Below are 23,885 nucleotides of genomic sequence, written 5' to 3' on the forward strand. Positions count from 1 at the left end.
ATTGCCTTGTACGTTGTTGACCAACATTCCGCTGTAGAATTTTCTGTTGTTGGCGAACATTCCGTTCTAGAAATGGCAAACGTTGCATTTTAGAATGTTGACGAACATTGCGTTATAGAATTTTCATATATTGGCTTTGATGTTGTTGACGAACATTCCGTTGCAGGCTTGTCAATCATTGCATTTTAGAATAGTGGTGAACATTCCATTCTAGAATTGGTTAACATTGCCTTGTACGTTGTTGACCAACATTCCGCTGTAGAATTTTCTGTTGTTGGCGAACATTCCGTTGTAGAAATGGCAAACGTTGCATTTTAGAATGTTGACGAACATTGCGTTATAGAATTTTCATATATTGGCTTTGATGTTGTTGACGAACATTCCATTGCAGGCTTGTCAATCATTGCATTTTAGAATAGTGGTGAACATTCCATTCTAGAATTGGTTAACATTGCCTTGTACGTTGTTGACCGACATTCCTTTGTAGAATTTTCATATATTGGCTTCGATGTTGTTGACGAACATTCCGTTCTAGAATTTTCAACCGTTGCCTTTTAAAATGTTCACTAACATTCCGTTCTAGTATTTATCAATCATTACTTTTTTTGAAGTAGCATGAACTTGCATTTTAGAAAGTTCAACGAACATTCCGTTGTAGATTTGTCAATCATTGCATTTTTCAAAGTGAAAGGAACATTCCAAAGTAGACATGTCAATTATTGTCTTTTGGAATGTTCAATAACATTCCATTCTAGAATTTTCCAGCATTGCCTTTGATGTTGTTGACAAACATTCCGTTGCAGGCTTGTCAATCATTGCATTTTAGAATAGTGGTGAACATTCCATTCTAGAATTGGTTAACATTGCCTTGTACGTTGTTGACCAACATTCCGCTGTAGAATTTTCTGTTGTTGACGAACATTCTGTTCTAGAATTTTCAACAGTTGCCTTTTAAAATGTTCACTGACATTCCATTCTAGTGTTCATCAAACATTGCATTTTTTGGAAGTTCCCCAAACATTCCCTTGTAGAATTGCCAAACATTGTGTTTTAGAATGTTGGTGAATATTCCATTCTAGAATCTTCAAACATTGACCTTTATGTTGTTGACCAACATTCTCTTTTCGAATTTTCAAACATTGCCTTATTTTTGTAGTGCCACGAACATTCTGTTGTAGATTGTCAATCAATGTGTTATGAATGTTGACGAACATTCCGTCCTAGAATTTTCAACCACCGCCCTGTAAATGTTCACTAACATTCCGTTCTAGTATTTATCAATCATTACTTTTTTTGAAGTAGCACGAACTTGCATTTTAGAAAGTTCAACGAACATTCCGTTGTAGATTTGTCAATCGTTGCATTTTTCAAAGTGAAAGGAACATTCCAAAGTAGACATGTCAATTATTGTCTTTCGGAATGTTCAATAACATTCCATTCTAGAATTTTCCAGCATTGCCTTTGATGTTGTTGACAAACATTCCGTTGCAGGCTTGTCAATCATTGCATTTTAGAATAGTGGTGAACATTCCATTCTAGAATTGGTTAACATTGCCTTGTACGTTGTTGACCAACATTCCGCTGTAGAATTTTCTGTTGTTGGCGAACATTCCGTTGTAGAAATGGCAAACGTTGCATTTTAGAATGTTGACGAACATTGCGTTATAGAATTTTCATATATTGGCTTTGATGTTGTTGACGAACGTTCCGTTGCAGGCTTGTCAATCATTGCATTTTAGAATAGTGGTGAACATTCCATTCTAGAATTGGTTGACATTGCCTTGTACGTTGTTGACCAACATTCCGCTGTAGAATTTTCTGTTGTTGACGAACATTCCGTTCCAGAATTTTCAACCGTTGCCTTTTAAAATGTTCACTGACATTCCATTCTAGTGTTCATCAAACATTGCATTTTTTGGAAGTTCCACAAACATTCCGTTTTAGAATGTTGGTGAATATTCCATTCTAGAATCTTCAAACATTGACCTTTATGTTGTTGACGAACATTCTCTTTTCGAATTTTCAAACATTGCCTTATTTTTGTAGTGCCACGAACATTCTGTTGTAGATTGTCAATCAGTGTGTTATGAATGTTGACGAACATTCCGTCCTAGAATTTTCAACCACTGCCCTTTAAAATGTTCACTAACATTCCGTTCTAGTATTTATCAATCATTACTTTTTTTGAAGTAGCACGAACTTGCATTTTAGAAAGTTGACGAACATTGCGTTATAGAATTTTCATATATTGGCTTTGATGTTGTTGACGAACATTCCGTTGCAGGCTTGTCAATCATTGCATTTTAGAATAGTGGTGAACATTCCATTCTAGAATTGGTTAACATTGCCTTGTACGTTGTTGACCAACATTCCGCTGTAGAATTTTCTGTTGTTGGCGAACATTCCGTTCTAGAAATGGCAAACGTTGCATTTTAGAATGTTGACGAACATTGCGTTATAGAATTTTCATATATTGGCTTTGATGTTGTTGACGAACATTCCGTTGCAGGCTTGTCAATCATTGCATTTTAGAATAGTGGTGAACATTCCATTCTAGAATTGGTTAACATTGCCTTGTACGTTGTTGACCAACATTCCGCTGTAGAATTTTCTGTTGTTGGCAAACATTCCGTTGTAGAAATGGCAAACGTTGCATTTTAGAATGTTGACGAACATTGCGTTATAGAATTTTCATATATTGGCTTTGATGTTGTTGACGAACATTCCATTGCAGGCTTGTCAATCATTGCATTTTAGAATAGTGGTGAACATTCCATTCTAGAATTGGTTAACATTGCCTTGTACGTTGTTGACCGACATTCCTTTGTAGAATTTTCATATATTGGCTTCGATGTTGTTGACGAACATTCCGTTCTAGAATTTTCAACCGTTGCCTTTTAAAATGTTCACTAACATTCCGTTCTAGTATTTATCAATCATTACTTTTTTTGAAGTAGCACGAACTTGCATTTTAGAAAGTTCAACGAACATTCCGTTGTAGATTTGTCAATCATTGCATTTTTCAAAGTGAAAGGAACATTCCAAAGTAGACATGTCAATTATTGTCTTTTGGAATGTTCAATAACATTCCATTCTAGAATTTTCCAGCATTGCCTTTGATGTTGTTGACAAACATTCCGTTGCAGGCTTGTCAATCATTGCATTTTAGAATAGTGGTGAACATTCCATTCTAGAATTGGTTAACATTGCCTTGTACGTTGTTGACCAACATTCCGCTGTAGAATTTTCTGTTGTTGACGAACATTCTGTTCTAGAATTTTCAACAGTTGCCTTTTAAAATGTTCACTGACATTCCATTCTAGTGTTCATCAAACATTGCATTTTTTGGAAGTTCCCCAAACATTCCCTTGTAGAATTGCCAAACATTGTGTTTTAGAATGTTGGTGAATATTCCATTCTAGAATCTTCAAACATTGACCTTTATGTTGTTGACCAACATTCTCTTTTCGAATTTTCAAACATTGCCTTATTTTTGTAGTGCCACGAACATTCTGTTGTAGATTGTCAATCAATGTGTTATGAATGTTGACGAACATTCCGTCCTAGAATTTTCAACCACCGCCCTGTAAATGTTCACTAACATTCCGTTCTAGTATTTATCAATCATTACTTTTTTTGAAGTAGCACGAACTTGCATTTTAGAAAGTTCAACGAACATTCCGTTGTAGATTTGTCAATCGTTGCATTTTTCAAAGTGAAAGGAACATTCCAAAGTAGACATGTCAATTATTGTCTTTCGGAATGTTCAATAACATTCCATTCTAGAATTTTCCAGCATTGCCTTTGATGTTGTTGACAAACATTCCGTTGCAGGCTTGTCAATCATTGCATTTTAGAATAGTGGTGAACATTCCATTCTAGAATTGGTTAACATTGCCTTGTACGTTGTTGACCAACATTCCGCTGTAGAATTTTCTGTTGTTGGCGAACATTCCGTTGTAGAAATGGCAAACGTTGCATTTTAGAATGTTGACGAACATTGCGTTATAGAATTTTCATATATTGGCTTTGATGTTGTTGACGAACGTTCCGTTGCAGGCTTGTCAATCATTGCATTTTAGAATAGTGGTGAACATTCCATTCTAGAATTGGTTGACATTGCCTTGTACGTTGTTGACCAACATTCCGCTGTAGAATTTTCTGTTGTTGACGAACATTCCGTTCCAGAATTTTCAACCGTTGCCTTTTAAAATGTTCACTGACATTCCATTCTAGTGTTCATCAAACATTGCATTTTTTGGAAGTTCCACAAACATTCCGTTTTAGAATGTTGGTGAATATTCCATTCTAGAATCTTCAAACATTGACCTTTATGTTGTTGACGAACATTCTCTTTTCGAATTTTCAAACATTGCCTTATTTTTGTAGTGCCACGAACATTCTGTTGTAGATTGTCAATCAGTGTGTTATGAATGTTGACGAACATTCCGTCCTAGAATTTTCAACCACTGCCCTTTAAAATGTTCACTAACATTCCGTTCTAGTATTTATCAATCATTACTTTTTTTGAAGTAGCACGAACTTGCATTTTAGAAAGTTGACGAACATTGCGTTATAGAATTTTCATATATTGGCTTTGATGTTGTTGACGAACATTCCGTTGCAGGCTTGTCAATCATTGCATTTTAGAATAGTGGTGAACATTCCATTCTAGAATTGGTTAACATTGCCTTGTACGTTGTTGACCAACATTCCGCTGTAGAATTTTCTGTTGTTGGCGAACATTCCGTTCTAGAAATGGCAAACGTTGCATTTTAGAATGTTGACGAACATTGCGTTATAGAATTTTCATATATTGGCTTTGATGTTGTTGACGAACATTCCGTTGCAGGCTTGTCAATCATTGCATTTTAGAATAGTGGTGAACATTCCATTCTAGAATTGGTTAACATTGCCTTGTACGTTGTTGACCAACATTCCGCTGTAGAATTTTCTGTTGTTGGCAAACATTCCGTTGTAGAAATGGCAAACGTTGCATTTTAGAATGTTGACGAACATTGCGTTATAGAATTTTCATATATTGGCTTTGATGTTGTTGACGAACATTCCATTGCAGGCTTGTCAATCATTGCATTTTAGAATAGTGGTGAACATTCCATTCTAGAATTGGTTAACATTGCCTTGTACGTTGTTGACCGACATTCCTTTGTAGAATTTTCATATATTGGCTTCGATGTTGTTGACGAACATTCCGTTCTAGAATTTTCAACCGTTGCCTTTTAAAATGTTCACTAACATTCCGTTCTAGTATTTATCAATCATTACTTTTTTTGAAGTAGCACGAACTTGCATTTTAGAAAGTTCAACGAACATTCCGTTGTAGATTTGTCAATCATTGCATTTTTCAAAGTGAAAGGAACATTCCAAAGTAGACATGTCAATTATTGTCTTTTGGAATGTTCAATAACATTCCATTCTAGAATTTTCCAGCATTGCCTTTGATGTTGTTGACAAACATTCCGTTGCAGGCTTGTCAATCATTGCATTTTAGAATAGTGGTGAACATTCCATTCTAGAATTGGTTAACATTGCCTTGTACGTTGTTGACCAACATTCCGCTGTAGAATTTTCTGTTGTTGACGAACATTCTGTTCTAGAATTTTCAACAGTTGCCTTTTAAAATGTTCACTGACATTCCATTCTAGTGTTCATCAAACATTGCATTTTTTGGAAGTTCCCCAAACATTCCCTTGTAGAATTGCCAAACATTGTGTTTTAGAATGTTGGTGAATATTCCATTCTAGAATCTTCAAACATTGACCTTTATGTTGTTGACCAACATTCTCTTTTCAAATTTTCAAACATTGCCTTATTTTTGTAGTGCCACGAACATTCTGTTGTAGATTGTCAATCAATGTGTTATGAATGTTGACGAACATTCCGTCCTAGAATTTTCAACCACCGCCCTGTAAATGTTCACTAACATTCCGTTCTAGTATTTATCAATCATTACTTTTTTTGAAGTAGCACGAACTTGCATTTTAGAAAGTTCAACGAACATTCCGTTGTAGATTTGTCAATCGTTGCATTTTTCAAAGTGAAACGAACATTCCAAAGTAGACATGTCAATTATTGTCTTTCGGAATGTTCAATAACATTCCATTCTAGAATTTTCCAGCATTGCCTTTGATGTTGTTGACAAACATTCCGTTGCAGGCTTGTCAATCATTGCATTTTAGAATAGTGGTGAACATTCCATTCTAGAATTGGTTAACATTGCCTTGTACGTTGTTGACCAACATTCCGCTGTAGAATTTTCTGTTGTTGGCGAACATTCCGTTGTAGAAATGGCAAACGTTGCATTTTAGAATGTTGACGAACATTGCGTTATAGAATTTTCATATATTGGCTTTGATGTTGTTGACGAACATTCCGTTGCAGGCTTGTCAATCATTGCATTTTAGAATAGTGGTGAACATTCCATTCTAGAATTGGTTAACATTGCCTTGTACGTTGTTGACCAACATTCCGCTGTAGAATTTTCTGTTGTTGGCAAACATTCCGTTGTAGAAATGGCAAACGTTGCATTTTAGAATGTTGACGAACATTGCGTTATAGAATTTTCATATATTGGCTTTGATGTTGTTGACGAACATTCCATTGCAGGCTTGTCAATCATTGCATTTTAGAATAGTGGTGAACATTCCATTCTAGAATTGGTTAACATTGCCTTGTACGTTGTTGACCGACATTCCTTTGTAGAATTTTCATATATTGGCTTCGATGTTGTTGACGAACATTCCGTTCTAGAATTTTCAACCGTTGCCTTTTAAAATGTTCACTAACATTCCGTTCTAGTATTTATCAATCATTACTTTTTTTGAAGTAGCACGAACTTGCATTTTAGAAAGTTCAACGAACATTCCGTTGTAGATTTGTCAATCATTGCATTTTTCAAAGTGAAAGGAACATTCCAAAGTAGACATGTCAATTATTGTCTTTTGGAATGTTCAATAACATTCCATTCTAGAATTTTCCAGCATTGCCTTTGATGTTGTTGACAAACATTCCGTTGCAGGCTTGTCAATCATTGCATTTTAGAATAGTGGTGAACATTCCATTCTAGAATTGGTTAACATTGCCTTGTACGTTGTTGACCAACATTCCGCTGTAGAATTTTCTGTTGTTGACGAACATTCTGTTCTAGAATTTTCAACAGTTGCCTTTTAAAATGTTCACTGACATTCCATTCTAGTGTTCATCAAACATTGCATTTTTTGGAAGTTCCCCAAACATTCCCTTGTAGAATTGCCAAACATTGTGTTTTAGAATGTTGGTGAATATTCCATTCTAGAATCTTCAAACATTGACCTTTATGTTGTTGACCAACATTCTCTTTTCGAATTTTCAAACATTGCCTTATTTTTGTAGTGCCACGAACATTCTGTTGTAGATTGTCAATCAATGTGTTATGAATGTTGACGAACATTCCGTCCTAGAATTTTCAACCACCGCCCTGTAAATGTTCACTAACATTCCGTTCTAGTATTTATCAATCATTACTTTTTTTGAAGTAGCACGAACTTGCATTTTAGAAAGTTCAACGAACATTCCGTTGTAGATTTGTCAATCGTTGCATTTTTCAAAGTGAAACGAACATTCCAAAGTAGACATGTCAATTATTGTCTTTCGGAATGTTCAATAACATTCCATTCTAGAATTTTCCAGCATTGCCTTTGATGTTGTTGACAAACATTCCGTTGCAGGCTTGTCAATCATTGCATTTTAGAATAGTGGTGAACATTCCATTCTAGAATTGGTTAACATTGCCTTGTACGTTGTTGACCGACATTCCGCTGTAGAATTTTCTGTTGTTGGCGAACATTCCGTTGTAGAAATGGCAAACGTTGCATTTTAGAATGTTGACGAACATTGCGTTATAGAATTTTCATATATTGGCTTTGATGTTGTTGACGAACATTCCGTTGCAGGCTTGTCAATCATTGCATTTTAGAATAGTGGTGAACATTCCATTCTAGAATTGGTTAACATTGCCTTGTACGTTGTTGACCAACATTCCGCTGTAGAATTTTCTGTTGTTGGCGAACATTCCGTTCTAGAAATGGCAAACGTTGCATTTTAGAATGTTGACGAACATTGCGTTATAGAATTTTCATATATTGGCTTTGATGTTGTTGACGAACATTCCGTTGCAGGCTTGTCAATCATTGCATTTTAGAATAGTGGTGAACATTCCATTCTAGAATTGGTTAACATTGCCTTGTACGTTGTTGACCAACATTCCGCTGTAGAATTTTCTGTTGTTGACGAACATTCCGTTCCAGAATTTTCAACCGTTGCCTTTTAAAATGTTCACTGACATTCCATTCTAGTGTTCATCAAACATTGCATTTTTTGGAAGTTCCACAAACATTCCGTTTTAGAATGTTGGTGAATATTCCATTCTAGAATCTTCAAACATTGACCTTTATGTTGTTGACCAACATTCTCTTTTCGAATTTTCAAACATTGCCTTATTTTTGTAGTGCCACGAACATTCTGTTGTAGATTGTCAATCAGTGTGTTATGAATGTTGACGAACATTCCGTCCTAGAATTTTCAACCACTGCCCTTTAAAATGTTCACTAACATTCCGTTCTAGTATTTATCAATCATTACTTTTTTTGAAGTAGCACGAACTTGCATTTTAGAAAGTTCAACGAACATTCCGTTGTAGATTTGTCAATCATTGCATTTTTCAAAGTGAAACGAACATTCCAAAGTAGACATGTCAATTATTGTCTTTCGGAATGTTCAATAACATTCCATTCTAGAATTTTCCAGCATTGCCTTTGATGTTGTTGACAAACATTCCGTTGCAGGCTTGTCAATCATTGCATTTTAGAATAGTGGTGAACATTCCATTCTAGAATTGGTTAACATTGCCTTGTACGTTGTTGACCGACATTCCTTTGTAGAATTTTCATATATTGGCTTCGATGTTGTTGACGAACATTCCGTTCTAGAATTTTCAACCGTTGCCTTTTAAAATGTTCACTAACATTCCGTTCTAGTATTTATTAATCATTACTTTTTTTGAAGTAGCATGAACTTGCATTTTAGAAAGTTCAACGAACATTCCGTTGTAGATTTGTCAATCATTGCATTTTTCAAAGTGAAAGGAACATTCCAAAGTAGACATGTCAATTATTGTCTTTTGGAATGTTCAATAACATTCCATTCTAGAATTTTCCAGCATTGCCTTTGATGTTGTTGACAAACATTCCGTTGCAGGCTTGTCAATCATTGCATTTTAGAATAGTGGTGAACATTCCATTCTAGAATTGGTTAACATTGCCTTGTACGTTGTTGACCGACATTCCGCTGTAGAATTTTCTGTTGTTGGCGAACATTCCGTTGTAGAAATGGCAAACGTTGCATTTTAGAATGTTGACGAACATTGCGTTATAGAATTTTCATATATTGGCTTTGATGTTGTTGACGAACGTTCCGTTGCAGGCTTGTCAATCATTGCATTTTAGAATAGTGGTGAACATTCCATTCTAGAATTGGTTAACATTGCCTTGTACGTTGTTGACCAACATTCCGCTGTAGAATTTTCTGTTGTTGGCGAACATTCCGTTCTAGAAATGGCAAACGTTGCATTTTAGAATGTTGACGAACATTGCGTTATAGAATTTTCATATATTGGCTTTGATGTTGTTGACGAACATTCCGTTGCAGGCTTGTCAATCATTGCATTTTAGAATAGTGGTGAACATTCCATTCTAGAATTGGTTAACATTGCCTTGTACGTTGTTGACCAACATTCCGCTGTAGAATTTTCTGTTGTTGACGAACATTCCGTTCCAGAATTTTCAACCGTTGCCTTTTAAAATGTTCACTGACATTCCATTCTAGTGTTCATCAAACATTGCATTTTTTGGAAGTTCCACAAACATTCCGTTTTAGAATGTTGGTGAATATTCCATTCTAGAATCTTCAAACATTGACCTTTATGTTGTTGACCAACATTCTCTTTTCGAATTTTCAAACATTGCCTTATTTTTGTAGTGCCACGAACATTCTGTTGTAGATTGTCAATCAGTGTGTTATGAATGTTGACGAACATTCCGTCCTAGAATTTTCAACCACTGCCCTTTAAAATGTTCACTAACATTCCGTTCTAGTATTTATCAATCATTACTTTTTTTGAAGTAGCACGAACTTGCATTTTAGAAAGTTCAACGAACATTCCGTTGTAGATTTGTCAATCATTGCATTTTTCAAAGTGAAAGGAACATTCCAAAGTAGACATGTCAATTATTGTCTTTCGGAATGTTCAATAACATTCCATTCTAGAATTTTCCAGCATTGCCTTTGATGTTGTTGACAAACATTCCGTTGCAGGCTTGTCAATCATTGCATTTTAGAATAGTGGTGAACATTCCATTCTAGAATTGGTTAACATTGCCTTGTACGTTGTTGACCGACATTCCGCTGTAGAATTTTCTGTTGTTGGCGAACATTCCGTTGTAGAAATGGCAAACGTTGCATTTTAGAATGTTGACGAACATTGCGTTATAGAATTTTCATATATTGGCTTTGATGTTGTTGACGAACATTCCGTTGCAGGCTTGTCAATCATTGCATTTTAGAATAGTGGTGAACATTCCATTCTAGAATTGGTTAACATTGCCTTGTACGTTGTTGACCAACATTCCGCTGTAGAATTTTCTGTTGTTGGCGAACATTCCGTTCTAGAAATGGCAAACGTTGCATTTTAGAATGTTGACGAACATTGCGTTATAGAATTTTCATATATTGGCTTTGATGTTGTTGACGAACATTCCGTTGCAGGCTTGTCAATCATTGCATTTTAGAATAGTGGTGAACATTCCATTCTAGAATTGGTTAACATTGCCTTGTACGTTGTTGACCAACATTCCGCTGTAGAATTTTCTGTTGTTGGCAAACATTCCGTTGTAGAAATGGCAAACGTTGCATTTTAGAATGTTGACGAACATTGCGTTATAGAATTTTCATATATTGGCTTTGATGTTGTTGACGAACATTCCATTGCAGGCTTGTCAATCATTGCATTTTAGAATAGTGGTGAACATTCCATTCTAGAATTGGTTAACATTGCCTTGTACGTTGTTGACCGACATTCCTTTGTAGAATTTTCATATATTGGCTTCGATGTTGTTGACGAACATTCCGTTCTAGAATTTTCAACCGTTGCCTTTTAAAATGTTCACTAACATTCCGTTCTAGTATTTATCAATCATTACTTTTTTTGAAGTAGCACGAACTTGCATTTTAGAAAGTTCAACGAACATTCCGTTGTAGATTTGTCAATCATTGCATTTTTCAAAGTGAAAGGAACATTCCAAAGTAGACATGTCAATTATTGTCTTTTGGAATGTTCAATAACATTCCATTCTAGAATTTTCCAGCATTGCCTTTGATGTTGTTGACAAACATTCCGTTGCAGGCTTGTCAATCATTGCATTTTAGAATAGTGGTGAACATTCCATTCTAGAATTGGTTAACATTGCCTTGTACGTTGTTGACCAACATTCCGCTGTAGAATTTTCTGTTGTTGACGAACATTCTGTTCTAGAATTTTCAACAGTTGCCTTTTAAAATGTTCACTGACATTCCATTCTAGTGTTCATCAAACATTGCATTTTTTGGAAGTTCCCCAAACATTCCCTTGTAGAATTGCCAAACATTGTGTTTTAGAATGTTGGTGAATATTCCATTCTAGAATCTTCAAACATTGACCTTTATGTTGTTGACCAACATTCTCTTTTCAAATTTTCAAACATTGCCTTATTTTTGTAGTGCCACGAACATTCTGTTGTAGATTGTCAATCAATGTGTTATGAATGTTGACGAACATTCCGTCCTAGAATTTTCAACCACCGCCCTGTAAATGTTCACTAACATTCCGTTCTAGTATTTATCAATCATTACTTTTTTTGAAGTAGCACGAACTTGCATTTTAGAAAGTTCAACGAACATTCCGTTGTAGATTTGTCAATCGTTGCATTTTTCAAAGTGAAACGAACATTCCAAAGTAGACATGTCAATTATTGTCTTTCGGAATGTTCAATAACATTCCATTCTAGAATTTTCCAGCATTGCCTTTGATGTTGTTGACAAACATTCCGTTGCAGGCTTGTCAATCATTGCATTTTAGAATAGTGGTGAACATTCCATTCTAGAATTGGTTAACATTGCCTTGTACGTTGTTGACCAACATTCCGCTGTAGAATTTTCTGTTGTTGGCGAACATTCCGTTGTAGAAATGGCAAACGTTGCATTTTAGAATGTTGACGAACATTGCGTTATAGAATTTTCATATATTGGCTTTGATGTTGTTGACGAACATTCCGTTGCAGGCTTGTCAATCATTGCATTTTAGAATAGTGGTGAACATTCCATTCTAGAATTGGTTAACATTGCCTTGTACGTTGTTGACCAACATTCCGCTGTAGAATTTTCTGTTGTTGGCAAACATTCCGTTGTAGAAATGGCAAACGTTGCATTTTAGAATGTTGACGAACATTGCGTTATAGAATTTTCATATATTGGCTTTGATGTTGTTGACGAACATTCCATTGCAGGCTTGTCAATCATTGCATTTTAGAATAGTGGTGAACATTCCATTCTAGAATTGGTTAACATTGCCTTGTACGTTGTTGACCGACATTCCTTTGTAGAATTTTCATATATTGGCTTCGATGTTGTTGACGAACATTCCGTTCTAGAATTTTCAACCGTTGCCTTTTAAAATGTTCACTAACATTCCGTTCTAGTATTTATCAATCATTACTTTTTTTGAAGTAGCACGAACTTGCATTTTAGAAAGTTCAACGAACATTCCGTTGTAGATTTGTCAATCATTGCATTTTTCAAAGTGAAAGGAACATTCCAAAGTAGACATGTCAATTATTGTCTTTTGGAATGTTCAATAACATTCCATTCTAGAATTTTCCAGCATTGCCTTTGATGTTGTTGACAAACATTCCGTTGCAGGCTTGTCAATCATTGCATTTTAGAATAGTGGTGAACATTCCATTCTAGAATTGGTTAACATTGCCTTGTACGTTGTTGACCAACATTCCGCTGTAGAATTTTCTGTTGTTGACGAACATTCTGTTCTAGAATTTTCAACAGTTGCCTTTTAAAATGTTCACTGACATTCCATTCTAGTGTTCATCAAACATTGCATTTTTTGGAAGTTCCCCAAACATTCCCTTGTAGAATTGCCAAACATTGTGTTTTAGAATGTTGGTGAATATTCCATTCTAGAATCTTCAAACATTGACCTTTATGTTGTTGACCAACATTCTCTTTTCGAATTTTCAAACATTGCCTTATTTTTGTAGTGCCACGAACATTCTGTTGTAGATTGTCAATCAATGTGTTATGAATGTTGACGAACATTCCGTCCTAGAATTTTCAACCACCGCCCTGTAAATGTTCACTAACATTCCGTTCTAGTATTTATCAATCATTACTTTTTTTGAAGTAGCACGAACTTGCATTTTAGAAAGTTCAACGAACATTCCGTTGTAGATTTGTCAATCGTTGCATTTTTCAAAGTGAAACGAACATTCCAAAGTAGACATGTCAATTATTGTCTTTCGGAATGTTCAATAACATTCCATTCTAGAATTTTCCAGCATTGCCTTTGATGTTGTTGACAAACATTCCGTTGCAGGCTTGTCAATCATTGCATTTTAGAATAGTGGTGAACATTCCATTCTAGAATTGGTTAACATTGCCTTGTACGTTGTTGACCGACATTCCGCTGTAGAATTTTCTGTTGTTGGCGAACATTCCGTTGTAGAAATGGCAAACGTTGCATTTTAGAATGTTGACGAACATTGCGTTATAGAATTTTCATATATTGGCTTTGATGTTGTTGACGAACATTCCGTTGCAGGCTTGTCAATCATTGCATTTTAGAATAGTGGTGAACATTCCATTCTAGAATTGGTTAACATTGCCTTGTACGTTGTTGACCAACATTCCGCTGTAGAATTTTCTGTTGTTGGCGAACATTCCGTTCTAGAAATGGCAAACGTTGCATTTTAGAATGTTGACGAACATTGCGTTATAGAATTTTCATATATTGGCTTTGATGTTGTTGACGAACATTCCGTTGCAGGCTTGTCAATCATTGCATTTTAGAATAGTGGTGAACATTCCATTCTAGAATTGGTTAACATTGCCTTGTACGTTGTTGACCAACATTCCGCTGTAGAATTTTCTGTTGTTGACGAACATTCCGTTCCAGAATTTTCAACCGTTGCCTTTTAAAATGTTCACTGACATTCCATTCTAGTGTTCATCAAACATTGCATTTTTTGGAAGTTCCACAAACATTCCGTTTTAGAATGTTGGTGAATATTCCATTCTAGAATCTTCAAACATTGACCTTTATGTTGTTGACCAACATTCTCTTTTCGAATTTTCAAACATTGCCTTATTTTTGTAGTGCCACGAACATTCTGTTGTAGATTGTCAATCAGTGTGTTATGAATGTTGACGAACATTCCGTCCTAGAATTTTCAACCACTGCCCTTTAAAATGTTCACTAACATTCCGTTCTAGTATTTATCAATCATTACTTTTTTTGAAGTAGCACGAACTTGCATTTTAGAAAGTTCAACGAACATTCCGTTGTAGATTTGTCAATCATTGCATTTTTCAAAGTGAAACGAACATTCCAAAGTAGACATGTCAATTATTGTCTTTCGGAATGTTCAATAACATTCCATTCTAGAATTTTCCAGCATTGCCTTTGATGTTGTTGACAAACATTCCGTTGCAGGCTTGTCAATCATTGCATTTTAGAATAGTGGTGAACATTCCATTCTAGAATTGGTTAACATTGCCTTGTACGTTGTTGACCGACATTCCTTTGTAGAATTTTCATATATTGGCTTCGATGTTGTTGACGAACATTCCGTTCTAGAATTTTCAACCGTTGCCTTTTAAAATGTTCACTAACATTCCGTTCTAGTATTTATTAATCATTACTTTTTTTGAAGTAGCATGAACTTGCATTTTAGAAAGTTCAACGAACATTCCGTTGTAGATTTGTCAATCATTGCATTTTTCAAAGTGAAAGGAACATTCCAAAGTAGACATGTCAATTATTGTCTTTTGGAATGTTCAATAACATTCCATTCTAGAATTTTCCAGCATTGCCTTTGATGTTGTTGACAAACATTCCGTTGCAGGCTTGTCAATCATTGCATTTTAGAATAGTGGTGAACATTCCATTCTAGAATTGGTTAACATTGCCTTGTACGTTGTTGACCGACATTCCGCTGTAGAATTTTCTGTTGTTGGCGAACATTCCGTTGTAGAAATGGCAAACGTTGCATTTTAGAATGTTGACGAACATTGCGTTATAGAATTTTCATATATTGGCTTTGATGTTGTTGACGAACGTTCCGTTGCAGGCTTGTCAATCATTGCATTTTAGAATAGTGGTGAACATTCCATTCTAGAATTGGTTAACATTGCCTTGTACGTTGTTGACCAACATTCCGCTGTAGAATTTTCTGTTGTTGGCGAACATTCCGTTCTAGAAATGGCAAACGTTGCATTTTAGAATGTTGACGAACATTGCGTTATAGAATTTTCATATATTGGCTTTGATGTTGTTGACGAACATTCCGTTGCAGGCTTGTCAATCATTGCATTTTAGAATAGTGGTGAACATTCCATTCTAGAATTGGTTAACATTGCCTTGTACGTTGTTGACCAACATTCCGCTGTAGAATTTTCTGTTGTTGACGAACATTCCGTTCCAGAATTTTCAACCGTTGCCTTTTAAAATGTTCACTGACATTCCATTCTAGTGTTCATCAAACATTGCATTTTTTGGAAGTTCCACAAACATTCCGTTTTAGAATGTTGGTGAATATTCCATTCTAGAATCTTCAAACATTGACCTTTATGTTGTTGACCAACATTCTCTTTTCGAATTTTCAAACATTGCCTTATTTTTGTAGTGCCACGAACATTCTGTTGTAGATTGTCAATCAGTGTGTTATGAATGTTGACGAACATTCCGTCCTAGAATTTTCAACCACTGCCCTTTAAAATGTTCACTAACATTCCGTTCTAGTATTTATCAATCATTACTTTTTTTGAAGTAGCACGAACTTGCATTTTAGAAAGTTCAACGAACATTCCGTTGTAGATTTGTCAATCATTGCATTTTTCAAAGTGAAAGGAACATTCCAAAGTAGACATGTCAATTATTGTCTTTCGGAATGTTCAATAACATTCCATTCTAGAATTTTCCAGCATTGCCTTTGATGTTGTTGACAAACATTCCGTTGCAGGCTTGTCAATCATTGCATTTTAGAATAGTGGTGAACATTCCATTCTAGAATTGGTTAACATTGCCTTGTACGTTGTTGACCGACATTCCGCTGTAGAATTTTCTGTTGTTGGCGAACATTCCGTTGTAGAAATGGCAAACGTTGCATTTTAGAATGTTGACGAACATTGCGTTATAGAATTTTCATATATTGGCTTTGATGTTGTTGACGAACATTCCGTTGCAGGCTTGTCAATCATTGCATTTTAGAATAGTGGTGAACATTCCATTCTAGAATTGGTTAACATTGCCTTGTACGTTGTTGACCAACATTCCGCTGTAGAATTTTCTGTTGTTGGCGAACATTCCGTTCTAGAAATGGCAAACGTTGCATTTTAGAATGTTGACGAACATTGCGTTATAGAATTTTCATATATTGGCTTTGATGTTGTTGACGAACATTCCGTTGCAGGCTTGTCAATCATTGCATTTTAGAATAGTGGTGAACATTCCATTCTAGAATTGGTTAACATTGCCTTGTACGTTGTTGACCAACATTCCGCTGTAGAATTTTCTGTTGTTGGCAAACATTCCGTTGTAGAAATGGCAAACGTTGCATTTTAGAATGTTGACGAACATTGCGTTATAGAATTTTCATATATTGGCTTTGATGTTGTTGACGAACATTCCATTGCAGGCTTGTCAATCATTGCATTTTAGAATAGTGGTGAACATTCCATTCTAGAATTGGTTAACATTGCCTTGTACGTTGTTGACCGACATTCCTTTGTAGAATTTTCATATATTGGCTTCGATGTTGTTGACGAACATTCCGTTCTAGAATTTTCAACCGTTGCCTTTTAAAATGTTCACTAACATTCCGTTCTAGTATTTATCAATCATTACTTTTTTTGAAGTAGCACGAACTTGCATTTTAGAAAGTTCAACGAACATTCCGTTGTAGATTTGTCAATCATTGCATTTTTCAAAGTGAAAGGAACATTCCAAAGTAGACATGTCAATTATTGTCTTTTGGAATGTTCAATAACATTCCATTCTAGAATTTTCCAGCATTGCCTTTGATGTTGTTGACAAACATTCCGTTGCAGGCTTGTCAATCATTGCATTTTAGAATAGTGGTGAACATTCCATTCTAGAATTGGTTAACATTGCCTTGTACGTTGTTGACCAACATTCCGCTGTAGAATTTTCTGTTGTTGACGAACATTCTGTTCTAGAATTTTCAACAGTTGCCTTTTAAAATGTTCACTGACATTCCATTCTAGTGTTCATCAAACATTGCATTTTTTGGAAGTTCCCCAAACATTCCCTTGTAGAATTGCCAAACATTGTGTTTTAGAATGTTGGTGAATATTCCATTCTAGAATCTTCAAACATTGACCTTTATGTTGTTGACCAACATTCTCTTTTCGAATTTTCAAACATTGCCTTATTTTTGTAGTGCCACGAACATTCTGTTGTAGATTGTCAATCAATGTGTTATGAATGTTGACGAACATTCCGTCCTAGAATTTTCAACCACCGCCCTGTAAATGTTCACTAACATTCCGTTCTAGTATTTATCAATCATTACTTTTTTTGAAGTAGCACGAACTTGCATTTTAGAAAGTTCAACGAACATTCCGTTGTAGATTTGTCAATCGTTGCATTTTTCAAAGTGAAACGAACATTCCAAAGTAGACATGTCAATTATTGTCTTTCGGAATGTTCAATAACATTCCATTCTAGAATTTTCCAGCATTGCCTTTGATGTTGTTGACAAACATTCCGTTGCAGGCTTGTCAATCATTGCATTTTAGAATAGTGGTGAACATTCCATTCTAGAATTGGTTAACATTGCCTTGTACGTTGTTGACCAACATTCCGCTGTAGAATTTTCTGTTGTTGGCGAACATTCCGTTGTAGAAATGGCAAACGTTGCATTTTAGAATGTTGACGAACATTGCGTTATAGAATTTTCATATATTGGCTTTGATGTTGTTGACGAACGTTCCGTTGCAGGCTTGTCAATCATTGCATTTTAGAATAGTGGTGAACATTCCATTCTAGAATTGGTTGACATTGCCTTGTACGTTGTTGACCAACATTCCGCTGTAGAATTTTCTGTTGTTGACGAACATTCCGTTCCAGAATTTTCAACCGTTGCCTTTTAAAATGTTCACTGACATTCCATTCTAGTGTTCATCAAACATTGCATTTTTTGGAAGTTCCACAAACATTCCGTTTTAGAATGTTGGTGAATATTCCATTCTAGAATCTTCAAACATTGACCTTTATGTTGTTGACGAACATTCTCTTTTCGAATTTTCAAACATTGCCTTATTTTTGTAGTGCCACGAACATTCTGTTGTAGATTGTCAATCAGTGTGTTATGAATGTTGACGAACATTCCGTCCTAGAATTTTCAACCACTGCCCTTTAAAATGTTCACTAACATTCCGTTCTAGTATTTATCAATCATTACTTTTTTTGAAGTAGCACGAACTTGCATTTTAGAAAGTTGACGAACATTGCGTTATAGAATTTTCATATATTGGCTTTGATGTTGTTGACGAACATTCCGTTGCAGGCTTGTCAATCATTGCATTTTAGAATAGTGGTGAACATTCCATTCTAGAATTGGTTAACATTGCCTTGTACGTTGTTGACCAACATTCCGCTGTAGAATTTTCTGTTGTTGGCGAACATTCCGTTCTAGAAATGGCAAACGTTGCATTTTAGAATGTTGACGAACATTGCGTTATAGAATTTTCATATATTGGCTTTGATGTTGTTGACGAACATTCCGTTGCAGGCTTGTCAATCATTGCATTTTAGAATAGTGGTGAACATTCCATTCTAGAATTGGTTAACATTGCCTTGTACGTTGTTGACCAACATTCCGCTGTAGAATTTTCTGTTGTTGGCGAACATTCCGTTGTAGAAATGGCAAACGTTGCATTTTAGAATGTTGACGAACATTGCGTTATAGAATTTTCATATATTGGCTTTGATGTTGTTGACGAACATTCCATTGCAGGCTTGTCAATCATTGCATTTTAGAATAGTGGTGAACATTCCATTCTAGAATTGGTTAACATTGCCTTGTACGTTGTTGACCGACATTCCTTTGTAGAATTTTCATATATTGGCTTCGATGTTGTTGACGAACATTCCGTTCTAGAATTTTCAACCGTTGCCTTTTAAAATGTTCACTAACATTCCGTTCTAGTATTTATCAATCATTACTTTTTTTGAAGTAGCATGAACTTGCATTTTAGAAAGTTCAACGAACATTCCGTTGTAGATTTGTCAATCATTGCATTTTTCAAAGTGAAAGGAACATTCCAAAGTAGACATGTCAATTATTGTCTTTTGGAATGTTCAATAACATTCCATTCTAGAATTTTCCAGCATTGCCTTTGATGTTGTTGACAAACATTCCGTTGCAGGCTTGTCAATCATTGCATTTTAGAATAGTGGTGAACATTCCATTCTAGAATTGGTTAACATTGCCTTGTACGTTGTTGACCAACATTCCGCTGTAGAATTTTCTGTTGTTGACGAACATTCTGTTCTAGAATTTTCAACAGTTGCCTTTTAAAATGTTCACTGACATTCCATTCTAGTGTTCATCAAACATTGCATTTTTTGGAAGTTCCCCAAACATTCCCTTGTAGAATTGCCAAACATTGTGTTTTAGAATGTTGGTGAATATTCCATTCTAGAATCTTCAAACATTGACCTTTATGTTGTTGACCAACATTCTCTTTTCGAATTTTCAAACATTGCCTTATTTTTGTAGTGCCACGAACATTCTGTTGTAGATTGTCAATCAATGTGTTATGAATGTTGACGAACATTCCGTCCTAGAATTTTCAACCACCGCCCTGTAAATGTTCACTAACATTCCGTTCTAGTATTTATCAATCATTACTTTTTTTGAAGTAGCACGAACTTGCATTTTAGAAAGTTCAACGAACATTCCGTTGTAGATTTGTCAATCGTTGCATTTTTCAAAGTGAAACGAACATTCCAAAGTAGACATGTCAATTATTGTCTTTCGGAATGTTCAATAACATTCCATTCTAGAATTTTCCAGCATTGCCTTTGATGTTGTTGACAAACATTCCGTTGCAGGCTTGTCAATCATTGCATTTTAGAATAGTGGTGAACATTCCATTCTAGAATTGGTTAACATTGCCTTGTACGTTGTTGACCGACATTCCGCTGTAGAATTTTCTGTTGTTGGCGAACATTCCGTTGTAGAAATGGCAAACGTTGCATTTTAGAATGTTGACGAACATTGCGTTATAGAATTTTCATATATTGGCTTTGATGTTGTTGACGAACATTCCGTTGCAGGCTTGTCAATCATTGCATTTTAGAATAGTGGTGAACATTCCATTCTAGAATTGGTTAACATTGCCTTGTACGTTGTTGACCAACATTCCGCTGTAGAATTTTCTGTTGTTGGCGAACATTCCGTTCTAGAAATGGCAAACGTTGCATTTTAGAATGTTGACGAACATTGCGTTATAGAATTTTCATATATTGGCTTTGATGTTGTTGACGAACATTCCGTTGCAGGCTTGTCAATCATTGCATTTTAGAATAGTGGTGAACATTCCATTCTAGAATTGGTTAACATTGCCTTGTACGTTGTTGACCAACATTCCGCTGTAGAATTTTCTGTTGTTGACGAACATTCCGTTCCAGAATTTTCAACCGTTGCCTTTTAAAATGTTCACTGACATTCCATTCTAGTGTTCATCAAACATTGCATTTTTTGGAAGTTCCACAAACATTCCGTTTTAGAATGTTGGTGAATATTCCATTCTAGAATCTTCAAACATTGACCTTTATGTTGTTGACCAACATTCTCTTTTCGAATTTTCAAACATTGCCTTATTTTTGTAGTGCCACGAACATTCTGTTGTAGATTGTCAATCAGTGTGTTATGAATGTTGACGAACATTCCGTCCTAGAATTTTCAACCACTGCCCTTTAAAATGTTCACTAACATTCCGTTCTAGTATTTATCAATCATTACTTTTTTTGAAGTAGCACGAACTTGCATTTTAGAAAGTTCAACGAACATTCCGTTGTAGATTTGTCAATCATTGCATTTTTCAAAGTGAAACGAACATTCCAAAGTAGACATGTCAATTATTGTCTTTCGGAATGTTCAATAACATTCCATTCTAGAATTTTCCAGCATTGCCTTTGATGTTGTTGACAAACATTCCGTTGCAGGCTTGTCAATCATTGCATTTTAGAATAGTGGTGAACATTCCATTCTAGAATTGGTTAACATTGCCTTGTACGTTGTTGACCGACATTCCTTTGTAGAATTTTCATATATTGGCTTCGATGTTGTTGACGAACATTCCGTTCTAGAATTTTCAACCGTTGCCTTTTAAAATGTTCACTAACATTCCGTTCTAGTATTTATTAATCATTACTTTTTTTGAAGTAGCATGAACTTGCATTTTAGAAAGTTCAACGAACATTCCGTTGTAGATTTGTCAATCATTGCATTTTTCAAAGTGAAAGGAACATTCCAAAGTAGACATGTCAATTATTGTCTTTTGGAATGTTCAATAACATTCCATTCTAGAATTTTCCAGCATTGCCTTTGATGTTGTTGACAAACATTCCGTTGCAGGCTTGTCAATCATTGCATTTTAGAATAGTGGTGAACATTCCATTCTAGAATTGGTTAACATTGCCTTGTACGTTGTTGACCGACATTCCGCTGTAGAATTTTCTGTTGTTGGCGAACATTCCGTTGTAGAAATGGCAAACGTTGCATTTTAGAATGTTGACGAACATTGCGTTATAGAATTTTCATATATTGGCTTTGATGTTGTTGACGAACGTTCCGTTGCAGGCTTGTCAATCATTGCATTTTAGAATAGTGGTGAACATTCCATTCTAGAATTGGTTAACATTGCCTTGTACGTTGTTGACCAACATTCCGCTGTAGAATTTTCTGTTGTTGGCGAACATTCCGTTCTAGAAATGGCAAACGTTGCATTTTAGAATGTTGACGAACATTGCGTTATAGAATTTTCATATATTGGCTTTGATGTTGTTGACGAACATTCCGTTGCAGGCTTGTCAATCATTGCATTTTAGAATAGTGGTGAACATTCCATTCTAGAATTGGTTAACATTGCCTTGTACGTTGTTGACCAACATTCCGCTGTAGAATTTTCTGTTGTTGACGAACATTCCGTTCCAGAATTTTCAACCGTTGCCTTTTAAAATGTTCACTGACATTCCATTCTAGTGTTCATCAAACATTGCATTTTTTGGAAGTTCCACAAACATTCCGTTTTAGAATGTTGGTGAATATTCCATTCTAGAATCTTCAAACATTGACCTTTATGTTGTTGACCAACATTCTCTTTTCGAATTTTCAAACATTGCCTTATTTTTGTAGTGCCACGAACATTCTGTTGTAGATTGTCAATCAGTGTGTTATGAATGTTGACGAACATTCCGTCCTAGAATTTTCAACCACTGCCCTTTAAAATGTTCACTAACATTCCGTTCTAGTATTTATCAATCATTACTTTTTTTGAAGTAGCACGAACTTGCATTTTAGAAAGTTCAACGAACATTCCGTTGTAGATTTGTCAATCATTGCATTTTTCAAAGTGAAAGGAACATTCCAAAGTAGACATGTCAATTATTGTCTTTCGGAATGTTCAATAACATTCCATTCTAGAATTTTCCAGCATTGCCTTTGATGTTGTTGACAAACATTCCGTTGCAGGCTTGTCAATCATTGCATTTTAGAATAGTGGTGAACATTCCATTCTAGAATTGGTTAACATTGCCTTGTACGTTGTTGACCGACATTCCGCTGTAGAATTTTCTGTTGTTGGCGAACATTCCGTTGTAGAAATGGCAAACGTTGCATTTTAGAATGTTGACGAACATTGCGTTATAGAATTTTCATATATTGGCTTTGATGTTGTTGACGAACATTCCGTTGCAGGCTTGTCAATCATTGCATTTTAGAATAGTGGTGAACATTCCATTCTAGAATTGGTTAACATTGCCTTGTACGTTGTTGACCAACATTCCGCTGTAGAATTTTCTGTTGTTGGCGAACATTCCGTTCTAGAAATGGCAAACGTTGCATTTTAGAATGTTGACGAACATTGCGTTATAGAATTTTCATATATTGGCTTTGATGTTGTTGACGAACATTCCGTTGCAGGCTTGTCAATCATTGCATTTTAGAATAGTGGTGAACATTCCATTCTAGAATTGGTTAACATTGCCTTGTACGTTGTTGACCAACATTCCGCTGTAGAATTTTCTGTTGTTGGCAAACATTCCGTTGTAGAAATGGCAAACGTTGCATTTTAGAATGTTGACGAACATTGCGTTATAGAATTTTCATATATTGGCTTTGATGTTGTTGACGAACATTCCATTGCAGGCTTGTCAATCATTGCATTTTAGAATAGTGGTGAACATTCCATTCTAGAATTGGTTAACATTGCCTTGTACGTTGTTGACCGACATTCCTTTGTAGAATTTTCATATA

This window comes from Chaetodon trifascialis, chromosome 24 (assembly GCF_039877785.1).
Source record: "Chaetodon trifascialis isolate fChaTrf1 chromosome 24, fChaTrf1.hap1, whole genome shotgun sequence".
Classification (NCBI taxonomy): Eukaryota; Metazoa; Chordata; class Actinopteri; order Chaetodontiformes; family Chaetodontidae; genus Chaetodon; species Chaetodon trifascialis.